The sequence below is a fragment of the Palaemon carinicauda genome, chromosome 21 (genome assembly GCF_036898095.1).
Source record: "Palaemon carinicauda isolate YSFRI2023 chromosome 21, ASM3689809v2, whole genome shotgun sequence".
NCBI lineage: Eukaryota > Metazoa > Arthropoda > Malacostraca > Decapoda > Palaemonidae > Palaemon > Palaemon carinicauda.
Window position 1 is genome coordinate 52,834,404 of NC_090745.1, and position 16,261 is coordinate 52,850,664.

At 41.2% G+C, this 16,261-nt stretch overlaps 1 protein-coding gene across 1 annotated transcript in view; it reads left to right on the top strand.

Moving 5' to 3' along the window:
* Deaf1 (deformed epidermal autoregulatory factor 1) overlaps window positions 1–16,261 on the top strand; it is a 451,852-nt gene that overhangs the window by 392,659 nt on the left and 42,932 nt on the right. The gene's annotated exons all lie outside the window — the stretch shown is intronic.

The following is a 16,261-nucleotide window of genomic DNA, read 5'->3' on the forward strand; positions in this document are numbered from 1 at the left end:
AGTTGAATTGTCATAATTTAAAATTCATAGCTTCAACATAATTCATGGATGAAATGTCCCAAAACTCATTTGTTTGTAAATAAGCCAACCAACTTTACACTGTTTCTGAATTTGACAGCCTACTATTGAAATGTTGGTAGGTAAAAATATTCTTCTTGTTGGAGAAAACAATCGTTCTATTCAAGGTCTATTCACCTTGAGTCTATCAATAGGGTATGCAAAAAATGTAATGCGAATTTTAGTGACATTTCTAAATTGAGAGTTATAATTCAGAGGTATTTTTTTTTTTTGGAATGCACAAATTTTTATATTCCCATGAAGTCAGTTTTCTAACTGAAAAATTTTATTGTCTGAAATTTATTACTGTATTCTAATTTGCTTAGTCCAAATTTGCATATATTGTCAAAATGATGGTGAATGATTATTCAATATTAGATATTATTGGTTTAGAATAAGATACTTGAATGTACAAATCTCTTATTGTATCTCAAACCCATGATTTAAACCCTGATTATTATTGGTTATTTTTACCTAATGATGGTGAAGATTCTTCTATTTATTACTAATGTTCCCCCATTTCTCTCAAAACCCAAAGAACTTGATTTCAAATCCCAAAACTTATTGCTCTTATCAGACTTATTATATTCCAGATAATAAATAAGGTTTTGTGGGTCATAGCCTGGGTTGGACAAGGCAAAGTTTGATGAGTAACACCTGGAGCCACCAATTCAAAGGGTGAAAAGCATAGTGAAAGTATCCAATGGCTTGGGATTATAGTATTGTATCCCAAGGCAGTGGAATGTTTAGGGGAGGGATGTGAATTATTTTGTGGATTAGATATCCCTTAAATGGTGGATGAGCCTCTGTTTCTTGAGGCCAATATCAGCAACACAGGCTTGTTAGGTTAGAACATTTGATGAAGGTTGCTACCTTGGCAATGCTTCCATAAGAATGCCAATGGTTTGAGTTACTGATGTATGGTGCACATAGCACAGGGTTCTGGATCCAATTGTGGAAGGAAAGGCCCCTCAAAGGCAGAAACTCCTCTCCCCCTGAGGCATCTGGCAGGGAAACTTTTCACTGCCTTGGAATGCTTTGACCATTGAAATAATAGCATTCTTGTTATTCTACGCAGTGTGAAAATCAGTAAATGGATATTTTTTATGTTTATAAAAAACGTTTGTGGCAGGCTGTGACTAGGTCTTAACAGGCTGGACATGACAAGATTATTAACACAATATCACAAACTTGAATAGAAACGGTTGAGGATAACAATGGCATAAAAACATTAACAATATTAAGTATGCAATGACAAGCTTAAATTGGTTTTTCGAATGTCAGTGCGGGAGAGAGCGAGGAAGAAAAAGAACAATCCCATCACAATGTATGAGCATGTATGAAATACATGTGCATTACATGGCTTCCCCATAAAACAGATATACATGTGAAATAGAGTGCCCTGCCCTAGAGAGATAAACTGTAGGCGGGTCATCTTGCAGAAGATTCGCAGGTTTTAGGCAATCAATGGAGACCTGGTCTTCTTTGCCACAAATGTTAATTAAGAAAGCCTTCCCCCCCCCATAAGGCTAACAAGGAAAAGGCCTGTATAAGGGGGTGTTAGGAGTGACTTTCAAGTATTGGTGCGCATGAATACATGTGTTATGGTGTTTAAATCTTTTGAAATGTGTTACTCCAGTGGGGGCTGGTAAATCTAGTGGCAGTGAGTAAATTTCCCCATAACATGATATAGGCACTGGAGAATGTTGGAGGAGCTTGCAGACGGAAAAAATTCAGCAGGGACGACCAATGGATTGCCATGCACCATCTCAGCTGCTGAGGCATTAGAGGCATCCTTAGGAGTGGTCTTTAAACCAAGGAGGACCCAAAAAACCTGAGTAAACCAGTTGGAGTCATTGCAGTGGGACATCAAGATTGTTTTGAGGCTTCAATGAAAGCGTTATAATATTTCGTTGGCTGTAGGGATGTAGGCGGTTGTCTGATGTAGGATGATGCCCATGAGATTTGCTAATGATGTTCATAATTGAGAGGTGAAAGTGATACCCCTGTCAGAAATAATATGCTCAGGGATACCAAAACTTGCATGGTGTCAATGACAGTAAACAGATAATGGTGTCCATATGATGTGGGTAGGGGGCCTACTACATCGACTTGAATGTGGGCAAAATGATTCTGAGGTTGAGGAAAAGGGTTCACTCTTGAATCCGTTGGTCGATGTACTGTTGAAGTCTGGCATTAAGTACAGACTGTGTCAAATGAAGTTTGTCTTCAGTAGCTGTGCAGTATATCGGTGGGAGGAATGTGAGAGGCCATGGATTAAATCAAACACCTACCGGTGCATATGCGCAGGTATTTATGGGCGACACCTAACATTACTAATATCACAGAAGAGGGTGGCGTTGGAGTCGTCAAGGGCGACGTCTGCTGATGGCGGGATTGGGCACACTATTCTATCTTATTTCTCTTCCTCTTGTTTTGTTGAAGTTTTTATAGTCTATAGAGGAGATATTTATTTTAATGTTGCTGTCCTTGAAATATTTAATTTTTCCTTGTTTTCTTTCCGTATTGGGCTGTTTCCCTGTTGGAGTCTCTGGGCTTATAGCATCCTGGTTTTCCAACTAAGGTTTGTGACGGGCCGAGAGAGGCTGTGACTAAGAAGGCAGGATGAAAGCAACTGAGTAACTTTATTACAGAACACCAGCTTATATATACATCAAGTCCGTGCAAGAAGGACATAGAACATAACAGGCAATTTCATATTCAACCGACAATCGTTTCTGTTAACAGTTACCGGTAAGAAAAACAGACATGTTTATTCAGGTCCCTGTCAGTGCGAGGGGAGAGCGAAGATACAAAGGATAATATATACAAAAAAAAAAAAAAATGTCGTTACTATGTATGTTCATGTGACACACGGTTGGTACATGGCTCCCCCCTAAAAATGACGTACTGCATGTGATAAATAGGGCGCCCTGATCTAGAGAGGGGAACTGTAGGCGGGTCATCTGGCAGGAGATAAGCAGGTTTTAGACGATCAATGGAAACCCAGTTTTCTTTGCCACGAATGTTTAGTAGGAATGCTTTCGGACTGCGTCGGATCACAAGGAAAGGGACTGTGTAAGGGGGCATTAGCGGTGGCTTGGTAGAGTCGTTGCGTAGGAAGATGTGCGTTGCAGAGTGCAAGTCTGTCGGTATGTGAAGTTTCGCTGGGGGCTTGTAAGTCTTGCGGCATGGAGTAAATTTTTCCACAACTTGACGTATGTGCCGGAGATCGTCGGAGGAGGTTGTAGAAGGAAAAAATTCGGCAGGGACGACCAACGGGTCGCCATACACCATTTCAGCTGCCGACGTCTTTAGGAGTGGTCCTTAGTCCCAGGAGGACCCAGGAAAGCTGAGTAAACCAGTTGGAATCCTTGCAGCGGGATATCAAAGCTGCTTTGAGGGTGCGATGAAAATGTTCAACCATTCCTTTGGCAGCGGAGTTGTAGGCAGTTGTCTGATGTATTGTGATGCCCACTCCTGAATCCGTGTTTCGATGTACTTTGGAAGTTTAGCAAGAAATACAGGCATGGACCCAATCCCTAGCATCCTTAGAAATGCCGTGCCAAATGAACTTCGTCTTCAGAAGCTGTGCAGTAGAACAGCACGAGGGAAGTGAAAGGCCGTGAATAAAATCAAACACCTGTCGATGCATAGGAGCAGGAATCCAAGGTTGCGGTCCACCAGTACTGATGTCACAGAGGAGGGTGGTGTTGGAGTCGTCGAGGGGGATGTCTTCTCAACGGAGGGATGTGCAGGATGTCCTACATGCTTGATACTCTGGATCCTGTCGTTGGGCTTCAGCCAAGGCGTTGTAATCCAATCCCAGTTGAAGGGCAGCCAACGTGTTCCTTGACAGGGCATTGGCAACGGGATTCACTTTCCCAGGGACGTGTTGAAGGGTGCAATTGTATTCAGCCGCGGTGGAGAGATGTCGTCGTTGACGGGCAGGCCAGGCGTCAGACTGTCGAGTGAAAGCATGCACCAGAGGTCTGTGGTCTGTGCGAATGACGAAGGGCATACCTTCTAAGAAATGGCGAAAGTGACGGACAGCCAAGTGTACCACCTGCAATTTGCGATCTAAGGTAGAATAACCCTATTCTGCCTTGGACAGTTTTCCGCTGAGGAAGGCCAATGGGCGGGGCGAGCCGTTGACCACCTGTTCGAGTACTGCACCAATAGCGACGTCATTGGCATCAGTAGAGAGAAGGAGAGGGTCATGTGGGATGGGAAAAGTGAGAGCAGCAGCAGTTGATAGGGCATTCTTTGCATTGCAGAAGGCCGCTTCTTGAAGGGGACCCCAATTCAGGTCTTTTTGCTTGCCCTTGAGGGAGGCGTAGAGGGGAGCAAGAGTGGCGGCAATGGTTGGCAGAAAACAGTGATAATAGCTGATCATGCCCAAGAATTCCTGCAGAGCTGTGATGGTTGAGGGGCGTTGGGAAGTTCTGAACGGCTGCTACCTAATCAGGGAGGGGATGGACTCCTTCAGGAGTGATGCGGTGCCCTAAGAACAACACTTCGTTGGCACCAAAGGTACACTTGTCGTACCAGACTACAAGGCCGTTTTGTTGCAGGCGGTCGTGCACGATTAGCAGGTGACGGAGGTGTTCCTCTTTTGAGGAAGATAACACAAGTACGTCGTCCACATAACATACACAGAAGGGGAGGTCCCCTAAGACGCCATCCATGACACGTTGAAAAGTGGCCCCAGCATTACGAAAGACCAAAACAGGAGTAATTGAAGGTATGTACTAAACGGTGTGGTAATGGCGGTCTTCGGGATGTCTTATGGGTTCATAGGCACCTGATAATACCCCTTCAGGAGGTCGAGCGTGGAGAAAACCTTCGCTTTGTGCAGGTCGGAGGTCATGTTGGCGATGTTTGGGATGGGGTAGTCATACGGTTCTGTTTGCATGTTCAGGTGCCTGTAATCCCTGCACGGACGGAGGGAGCTGTCTTTCTTCAGAACGATGTGCAAGGGTGACGACCATGGGTTGGAGGCATTTAGGAAAAGGCCCATTTCCTCCATTTTGGCGAACGTCTGTTTGGTGGCTGCCAACTGATCCGGTGCTAGACGTCTGAATTTTGCGAAGACTTTGGGTCCCGTCGTCTTGATATGATGATAAATACCGTGCTTGGCAGGAGCTGTGGGCGTTTGGCGAAGTTCTGGATGAAAACATCTGGGTACGACATGAGGAGGTTGGGCGTAGGCATTCATAGGTGCGCTGATGTGGAGAGCAAGGTTGGAGGGGGCGGGTTGAAGAGGTGTCAACAAGAACGAGTCTGCATTGACCAATCACCTGTGGGCGACATCGACCAGAAGGTGGAAATGAGAGAGGAAATCCGCACCGAGGATTGGCAATGTTACATCAGCAATGAGAAACTTCCAATTAAATTTACCGTTTCCAAACGATAATGTGAGGTTCTTATAACCATAGGTGGGTATCGCTGATCCGTTGGCAGCTACCAGGCGGACGTCGGCAGACATAGACAGACTACGTCATGTCCTGAAGAGTTCCCTTGGCAAAAGAGAACGACAAGCACCCTTGTCTACCAAAAATCGCACGCCCGTTCCTGCATCATGTAAAAAGAAAAAATTAGAAACACGGGCGGCCACCACCGTGAGCAATGGCCTACTTACACATTTTTTGGCCACTGACAATTTTTGGCACATTTCTTTCGCGGCTGCCCAGAATCTGTAGTGTTAGTAGCTAAACTACAGCCAAGGGCGGCAGTAAGTGGCTGTAGAAGTCGTTAGTTGGGGCACGGGTGGTGGGTGATGGGTGGCTTTGTCGCCGCTCTGGTATGTCATGGGGTAGGCGTGTACGTCCTACGGCATTCATGTCAGCTTCAGTTGAAGTTGAATAGGCATCCTCTTCGTCAGGAGTGGAGGCGTTGATGGAGGTCTTGAAAGTCGCGAAGTGGCTGTCCATAAGGGCATCGGCTTTGGTCATCAATTCCTTTATGAGTAAACTACAGGTTTAGGTAAACGGCATATCCAAAGGGCACGAAGTAGGTTCACCTCATGAGGAGAGCCGTCTGCGGCAGGTTGCAGGCGAGTGATATTGGTCATTTCCCTGAGGGTGAGCGAAGCCCTTTGATCCCCCAATGGTTGTTGAGAGAGCTTAAAACGCTTTGGTATATGGGTGGCTGGTGACGGCGAGTACTGCTGCAGAAGGTATGTTTTGAGGGCGTCGTATGCTATTGGGGTCTCTTCTTGTTCACAAAGCTGGGAAGGTGTCCTCGGGTATCGCCGCAAGAACATAATCTGCTTTGGTGGTTGAACGAGTCACGCCTTTGATGCGGAACTGGACATCTGCGCGCTGAAACCAAGCAAACGCCTCTCGGCTGGCAAACGACAAAAGTTGCAATGGGGCAGCGCGAACTTCCGTGGAGTCCGCCAAAGTACCAATGACAGGGGTGGGGGTGGGGTGGAAGTGGAAGGCAAGAGGAGCGAGTCAACTTCCGGGGTCACCAATGTGACGGACCAAGAGAGGCTGTGACTAAGAAGGCAGGATGAAAGCAACTGAGTAACTTTATTACAGAACACCAGCTTATATATACATCAAGTCTGGGAAAGAAGGACATAAAACATTACAGGCAATTTCATGTTCAACCAACAACCGTTTCTGTTAACAGCTACCGATAAGAAAAACAGACATGTTTATTCAGGTCCCTGTCAGGGCGAGGGGAGAGCGAAGATACAAAGGATAATATGTACAAAAGAAAAAAGAAATGTTGTTACTATGTACGATCGTGTGACACACGGTTGGTGCAGGTTGTTGCTCAGCAATTAATGAGAATAATAATAATGAGGTAAAATTTTATATATATATATATATATATATATATATATATATATATATATATATATATATATATATATATATACGAGCAAATTACATAAATTCCCAAGCTCCTAAACTCACCTGGTTTATATTACATAATCTGATATACGCGAGAATACCTCCTAGCTTTGAGAATAATACGCAACTCTCATTCATTAATATATATGAACACTGAATATCTAAGTCTCTTTACGTTACACCCAAAACAAAACTGGGTGATTACTTTAATTTTAATGGGAACTATTCTAAGATTAACCTCTTACTTCGGTTCGAAGTCAGGGGGTACGATCAAGTCACTAGATTAACTGTTGGTGATTGAAATAATACACACCCCATGACAAATATATATTTTATAAAAATAACAATTCAACAGTGATACTAAAGATAAATCACTCAAAATTTAAATCTGAAGTATCCCTTTGACTTAAGACAACAATGACATTTCAAGAATTTTACAATCACTTGTTTCAATAGAAATTGATTTGTGGAAATATTTAATTTTGACAGTTAATGAAAAAAGTTGAGACTTTAACACTATAGGAAATAAACCATAATTACACTTAGAAATAATTAACGGTTACTCTTACAAACTTTGGGCTCACACAAGGTTACCTAATGGTCAAGTAAAAATAAATGCAATTCACTTTTTAACCTTACCACACAGGGCCAGTCACAAAAACAAATTCATTTTTACAATATAAACCGTACTTACAAATACACTGCATTTTTTTAAAACTTAAACCACAAAAGTTCCAATGTTTGAACAAACACTATACACATTTGAGAGAAAACACTATGCACCTTTGAGAGAAAACACTATGGCTGAAGAGGTGCTGGAGAGAGGATGAGTGGAAGCATAGATCTTGTGGAATGTCAGGCTGGATCTCTTCTAAGCATGTGTAGACCCTATATATATCTTCCTAATTTATTCTGGAATTTTCCAGCTATTCATTCCCGAAGCGGGCGTGCCCTCACAACATCAATGTTGCCAACTTGGCAGTTTGAAGTAGGGTTCTATTGACGCCTGACGAGGCAACCCTCTGAGCTAAGTCCACCCACCTCCTCTCATCATCATCATCATCATCTCATCCTACGCCTACTGACATAAAGGGCCTCGGTTAGATTACGCCAGTCGTCTCTATCTTCTGATTTTAATTCAATACTTCTCCACTCATCATCATCTACCTTGCACTTCATAGTCCTCAACCATGTAGGTGTGGGTATTCCAACTCTTCTAGTGTCTTTGGAGCCCACCTGAACGTTTAGTGAGCTAATTTCTCTTGCAGAGTGCAAAGAGCATGCCCAAACCATCTCCATTTACCCCTCATCTTGATCTCATCCACATATGGTACTCGAGTAATCTCTCTTATAGTTTTATTTCTAATCCTGGCCTGCCATTTAACTCCTAATATCATTCTGAGGGCTTTGTTTTCAAATCTACTAAATCTATTGGAGATTATTTCATTGTCATACCATGATTCATGTCCATAGAGTAATACCGATCTCACTAAACTGATATATAGTCTGATTTTTATAGGTAATTTATGGCAATTTGCTCTCCTGAATTTACTTAACCTAGTCATTGTCTGATTTGCTTTTTTCAATCATTCACTATACGCTAATTCTAAAGACTCTGTATTGGAGACCAGTTCCTATATACTTAAATTATTCTATCTCATTAATCCTTTCTCCTTCCAGTGATATTTCCTCTTCTATTGCATGCTCTGTTCTCATCATCTCTGTCTTTCTTATATTTATCTTCAGCCCAACCTCGTGTGATAGTTCATGCATTCTGGTATGCAATCATTGCAAATCCTTTGGTGTTCTGCTAACAAGGCCAGCATCATCAGCATTCTCTAGGTCTGCTAAATTACTATCACCAATCCAATCCAAATCTTCACCATCTCGGACTGTTCTACTCATTACAAAGTCCATGAGGAAGATAAACAACATAGGTGACAGGACTTCCCCTTGGAGTACTCCTGTGTTCACTGGAAATACATTGGTAAGACTCCATCCTCTTCCATAACATTAAAAAAAAAAAGAAAGTCAGTTTTAGTCGAGAACCTTCATGCAACTTCCAATCACGTGGAAACATGAGGCAATCCCTAGCGTTTATACCTTGTATGTGTCATACATACCTTTTAACAAGTTTACATAAGACTTCGTAACAAACTACGTGAAATAAAAATTTAATTCTTTAAAATAACGTGAATTTACATATACAGAACAGAATGAAAAATACAACTAAATGAGTGACGAAAGTTTTATGTAATTTACATACCTTTACTTAATCTTATATGAGTGGAACCCACCTTATGATCTGGCTATACATCTCTTAAATACACAAATGAAATATGTGAATGAAATATTCTACTTATGTTAAACCAGCTTCTTAAGATAGCTCTTCCCAAAAAGATTATTTGTTCAAGGCCTGAATCCACCTATTTAGCCAGATATAAATAATCTGCAACCACGTTCTCTTTACCGAATATATGCTTTACATTTGTACAATATGGTTGCAAACATAACGACCACCTAGTTAACCTTTTATTATTATTCATTTTATTTACAAAAATTGAAGGATTGTGATCAGAGTAAACTGTAATTTCTTCATTCTGTGGTCTATTTCCATAAATTTCAATCCTCCTTATTGCTGTGATTATTGCTAGTAGTTCCTTTTCAATTGTCGAGTAGGCCCGTTGATGCTTCTTCAGCTTTGACGACATAAAACAAATGAGGTGAAGAATTCCTTTCTTGCCTTTTTGCAATAGGACAGCCCCAATCCCATTGTCAGACACATCCTCTTGGTTAAGGAATATCTTGTTGAAATCTGGTGCTTGCAGTATCGGTTTCGAAGTTAACATGGCCTTTATCTTGTCAAAGGATTCCTGGCACTCGTTGGTCCATACAACTTTGTTCTTGGGGTTGGTCAAATCTGTCAATGGAGGGGCATCAGTGAAGCTCTCCTTATTCCTTCGATGTTAGCAGCTAAGAGGGCGATTTGCCCTTTTCCGACTTCAAATCCTATGTACTGAACTGTTGCCTTTCCAAATTCGCTCTTCTCCAGGTTAATCTTCAGATGTGCTTCTCGCAATATTTGGAATACCTTCTCCAGGATTCGGAGATGTTCATCCCAGGTCGATGAATATATCATAATATCATCGAGATATATGCCTACTCCTTCAATTAAGCCTAGAAGGGTATCCAACACTTGTTGAAATGACTGTGTAATAATACAACCCAAACGAGGTTATAAAAGCTGATAATAATTTTGCGTTGTTGTCCAAATTAATCTGATAATAGGCTTTTAACAAGTCAATGTTAGAGACGAATCTCGTTTGTCCAATATTGTCGAGTAGTTGGTCTATGAGTGGCAATGGATAATTATTGGCCGCACTGATAGAATTCTACTTTCGATAGTCCATACACAACCTGAAAGATCTGTCGAGTTTTTTCATGAGCAAGCATGGAAAACTACAAGGGATAAAGGTTTGCTGGTCTAATCCATTTTGTAACAAATAGTCCACTTCTTTTCTCATGACTTCTCTGTGATACAGCGACAGTCGATAGGTGTGTTGTTTGAATGGTATTTCCGATGTCTTAAGGTGTATCTTATGCTTCATCCGGTTGCTTCGTTTCGGGACGTCTGAGACAACTGCAGGGAGACTTTTAATCATTCGGCTTAATTCCTCTTGCCGCTCCTTAATCAAATGAGTTAATTTCTCTTCTAAGTTCCTAATGTTGGACGAATTATTCATGTTGCTTACAGCCCGTACCTCATATCCATCGTCGTCTTCTGTGGATGGAATGGTTTGTGCCATAGATACCTGTGAAGCTTTGATCTCGTTTTTTTTTTTTAAGTATGGTTTCAAAAAGTTCATGTGTACCTTCTTTTGGCTTTTCCTTCTTCCTGGTGTTTCAGTAACATAGGTCAGGTCATTGATCATCTCTAAAATCTGTAATGGTCCTTGTCACTTACTAATGGGAGGGAATCCCCTTATTGGTAAGAAATCTCCCACCTGTTATCCTACCGCAAACTGTCTGTTCTTATTTTTCGTATAAAATCTTTTCTTCATTTTTCCTCGGCTTGTTTTCAGGTTTTCGAGGGAAAACTTTTTTTCGCTGATCCTTTTCCTCAAGGTCTTGACATATTCTCCATCCATTTCTTCTCGATCTTTCCATTTTAATTGGTCCTCTTGCTTCTCATCCAAGCACCATTTCATTCGGGCTACATCCCATGCTTTCTTGATAAGCATTGCGTACCTCAAATAACATTCAAAGTAGTCTGATGTCCCATTCATTTCCTGTTTCCTTGCAGTACTTGATTAACATACTGTTTAGGGTTTAAGGAAATCTCTCTAATGCACCCTGGGTCTCTGAGTGATAGGCAGTAGACTGTTGTTGTCTCACAACCAACAGTCTCATCATGTCCTGAACAGTTTTAATGTGGAATTCGTTCCTCAGTCACTCTGAACGATTTCCTGAATGCCAAACTTGGTAAAAACATCTAGTAACTTCTCGGCGATTACTTTGGCACTGGTGTTCCTGACGGATATGGCTTCTGGGTATCTTGTCACTGGACATATCAAAGTTAACGTATATTCTTGGCCTTTCTTAGTTCTTTGTAATGGTCCCACATTGTCGATCATAACCTTGCTGAGGGGTTCTCCTCCTGCTTCAGTCAGTTGTAGTGGAGCCTTGCTAATCAATCAGCTTAATTTCTCTTGCCATCCTTTATTCAAATGAGTTAATTTCTCTTCTAAGTTCCTAATGTTGGACGAATTATTCACTTTGCTTACAGCCCGTACCTCATATCCGTCGTCGTCTTCTGTGGATGGAATGGTTTGCGCCATACATACCTGTGAAGCTTCGGTCTCGTTTTTTCTTAAGTATGGTTTCAAAAAGTTAATGTGTACCTTCCTTTGGCTTTTCCTTCATCCTGGTGTTTCGATAACATAGGTCAGGTCATTGATCATCTCTAAAATCCGTAATGGTCCTTGTCACTTATTGATGGGAGGGAATCATATTATTGGTAAGAAATCCCCCACCTGTTATCCTACCGCAAAATGTCTGTTCTTACTTTTCATATCAAATCTTTTCTTCATATTTCCTTGGGTCGTTTTTAGGTTTTAGAGGGAAAACTTTCTTATTTCGCTGATCCTTTTCCTCAAGGTCTTGACATTCTCCATCCGTTTCTTCTCAATCTTTCCATTTTAATTGGTCCTCTTACCTCTCGTCCAAACACCATTTTATTCGGGCTACATCCCATGCTTTCTTGATAAGCATTGCATACCTCAAATAACATTCAAAGTAGTCTGATGTGCCATTCATTTCCTGTTTCCTTGCAGTACTTGGTTAACATACTGTTTAGGGTTTGAGGAAATCTCTCTAATGCACCCTGGGTCTCTGGGTGATAGGCAGTAGATAGTTGTTGTCTCACATACAACAGTTTCATCATGTCCTGAACAGTTTTAATGTGGAATTCGTTCCTCGGTCACTGAACGATTTCCTGAATGCCAAACTTGGTAATAAAGTCTAGTAATTTCACGGCGATTACTTTGGCACCGATGTTCCTGACGGATATGGCTTCTGGGTATCTTGTCACTGGACACATCAAAGTTAACATATATTCGTGGCCTTTCTTAGTTCTTTGTAATGGTCCCACAATGTCGATCATTACCTTGCTGAGGGGTTCTCCTCATGCTTCAATCGGGTGTAGGGGAACCTTCTTGATGTACTCGTTAGGTTTTCCAGCCATCTGACCGATGTGACATGCATGTCAAAATTGGCTCACATCCTTATGCATACCAGGCCGGGAAAAGTGTCTCATAATCTTCTCCTTCTTTCTTATTCCCATTTGTCCTGTCCCATGTGCTATGGCGATCACCATCTTCTCAGCGGTGTGGGAAACAATATCTGATGGTATATGCCCCATTCAGCATTCCCACGGATATCGGCGGGTCTATGTTTCCTCATAAGCAATCCATCCCTGAGGTAATAACAGGTGGAAGACTGTTGCACCTCCATCTCATCCACCACACGGTACAGTGATTCGGTTAACGTCACATCCTTCCGTGTGCAATCCTATCAGTCTTTTCTGACTCACTTGTCCTACTTCTAATGCTGAGTTTTCTATTTCTTCCAAGTCCATTGCTTCCTTGTCTTCCTGTTCATTCTCCTGTCGTTCCTCTTCTCTCGAGCTTTCTTGAGAGTTCACCTCTTGCGTATTATCATAGGAAATCTCTTCTTTCGTAAATAAATCCTCCAAGTTCATTGTTCCCTCAGTTTCTCTGTCTTCTTCTGGAGCCACTTTCTTTGTCATACTCCTAGTCGTCACACAACTAGGAAGCAGACACAGGTAGTCCTTCTTGAATTTAGTCATAGGCTATTCTTCAGTAGTTTCTCAGTTGCAATGTGACAAGGCACAAACGGCGCTCCTCCAAACTCATTTCCCAATATGACTTCTACTCCTTCGACAGCCAATGAATCCTTTACCACAAAATCAAAAAGACCTGTCACCAACTCGTATGACAGTTTCAAACAGCAAATACGAGTAACTTCCTCACCTCCTATTCCCTTTAAAATGACAGAATCTCCTGTGAGAGACTGTTCCACCATCAGGTGTACGCATTGCGTCGCCCCACATACGATTACATCCTGTGCCGCACAATATCTTGACCGGGATCTGCTCGCTCCCATCCAAAGAGGCTAACATACCTTCATAAATATACTGTTTAAAGGCATCCATGCTGTTTAGGGTTGTCCTATTCGTTGTGTAAACGTTAACTGGTTTATTTTCCTCGTAGACCTTTCCTGTTTGATTCTTCATCTTCGTATTCTGTGGAGTTGAATTACCCTTACCCACTTGGGTGACTGCTTTCGGTTGGTTCGACCAACATTCTTTACTGATATGGCCTTTTTTGCCACACTTATAACAGACGATACTAATCTCCTGCATGTCTTTTAACAACTCCTTAAGGGGGATGATTCAATGATTGTTGTTGTGGTACCTTCACATTCTGCTTTGGAATAGTACCAGTTGTACTTCTGCTGTAACTATTCAACTTGTTCCCATAGTTATTACTGTACTGGTTTTCATGGTTTGGCGAATACTTGACACTTGGTCAGAACGACGGTTGATGCTTCATACCCGAGGGTTGTTTACGACTGATAATATTATAATCTTCACTCAGCGAAGCGGTTATATCAAGTTTCTTAACATCTCTCTCTCTCTCTCTCTCTCTCTCTCTCTCTCTCTCTCTCTCTCTCTCTCTCTCTCTCTCTCGTACATTCAAATATGTTCTGGAATATCTCGTAAATATTGTTCCAGCGTTATGAGTTCTTCTAAATCAGCCATCTCTCTCACTTTGGCAGCCTCTATTCATCTCTTAAAATATCGTCGTACCTTATAAGGGTAATCCAGGAAAGTCATTTTCTCGTCCTTCTGCAAACTTCAGAAACTTTCATTATAGTATTCAGGGGTCATCTGATACGCTTGCAGCATGCTCCTCTTGATTTCTTGATACTTCTTTCTCTGATCCTGAGACAAGGCAAGATGTACATTGCGTCCTTTTCCAATAAGGACACTCTGCAATAACACAGACCATTTTTCTTCTTGCCATTCCATCGTCGATGCGACAATTTCAAAATTATGGAAGAACTCAACGGGAGCTTCTTCCATAAATTTCAGGATTAACTTCTGTGCTTTTTTCCCAAATCAAACACGGGGTCGTGCATAGCAGGGGTCACGCCTGTCTGAGTTGACGACAACCTTGTATGAGCATTCAACAGTTCCAATTCCCTGGCATGTCCTGCAACGTATCTAGCATCTCCTTCCTCTTCTCTCTCTCTTTCTTCCATATCTCTTGCATGTCTTGCAATATGTCTTGCCTCATCTCTCTCTCTCTTTCTTCCCATTCTGCGATCATCTTAAACTTTGTCAAATTCTGTTCCGCTGCAATTTGCCTAATCTCCGCCTCTAAATTCATTTTTGCTATCATTCCTTCAGTTTGTGGGTCATCTGATACTTGCTTCTCTATGAATTCTACTTCAACCTTCTCCAAAAGGTTGCGAGCTGGCTGCAATATCTTCTTATGGCCATTTTCCTGAGGTTATCAACGCTTCTAAGGCTAGATACTTGATTTGGGCTTTTATCATTCCACCAGTTGCATGGCCACCACAGGCCATTAAAATAGTGAGCCACTGAGCTTTAGTTACATTAGTTTCCACCAATTCCTGAACAATTGGGTTTTTCAAAAACTCCTCTACTTTTAATTGAACCATCTTGTACTTTACAAAATAATTATGTCTCTCCAAAAAACTGGTCAAACCTGTAATCAAAACACGACCCTGCTATCACCAATATTTAAAACAGACTCGCTCGATCCCAGGTTCTGGGCACCAAAAAATAATTATTACGACCAGCGAATTACCTAAATTCCCAAGCTCCCGAACTAACCTGCTTTATATTTCATAATCTGATACACACGAAAATATCTCCGAACTTTGAGAATAATACGCAACTCCCAGTCATTAATATATATAAACACTGAATATCTAAAGTTCTCTTTAAGTTACATTCCAAACAAAATTGGGTAATTACTTTAATTTCAACGGGAACTATTCTAAAATCAACCTCTTACTTCGGTTCGAAGTCAGAGGGTACGAAGTAGTCACTGGATTAACTATTGGTGATATGAAATAATACACGCTTTACAAAAATATGTATATTCTATAAAAAATAACAATTCAACAGCAATACCAAAAATAAATCGCTCTAAATTTAAATCTGAACTAGACCTTAGACCCAAGACAAAAATGACACTTCAAGAATTTTACAATCACATATTTCACTAGAAATTAATTTTTGAAAATATTTAATTTTGACAATTAATAGAAAAAAAAATTGAGACTTTAACACTATAGGAAATAAGCCATTATTACTCTCACGACCTTTAAGCTCGCACAAGGTTACCGAACGGTTAAGTAAAAATAAATGCACTTGTTAATCTAATCACACAGGGCCATTCAGTCACAAAAAAAAAAAAAAAAAAAAAAAAAACAATGAATTTTTATAATATAAACTGTACTTACAAACACACTGCACTTCTTTCAACTTAAACCACAAAAATTCCAATGTTTGAACAAACACTATACAGATTTGAGAGAAAAGACTATGCAAGTTTGAAAGGAAACACTATGGCTGAAGAGGTGCTGGTGAGAGGATTGGCGGAAGTACAGATATTGTGGAATGTCAATCTGGATCTCTCCTAAGCATTGGTAGGCCCTATACATATATCTTCGTAATTCATTCTGGAATTTTCCAGCCAATCATTCTCCTAGCATGGTGCCAG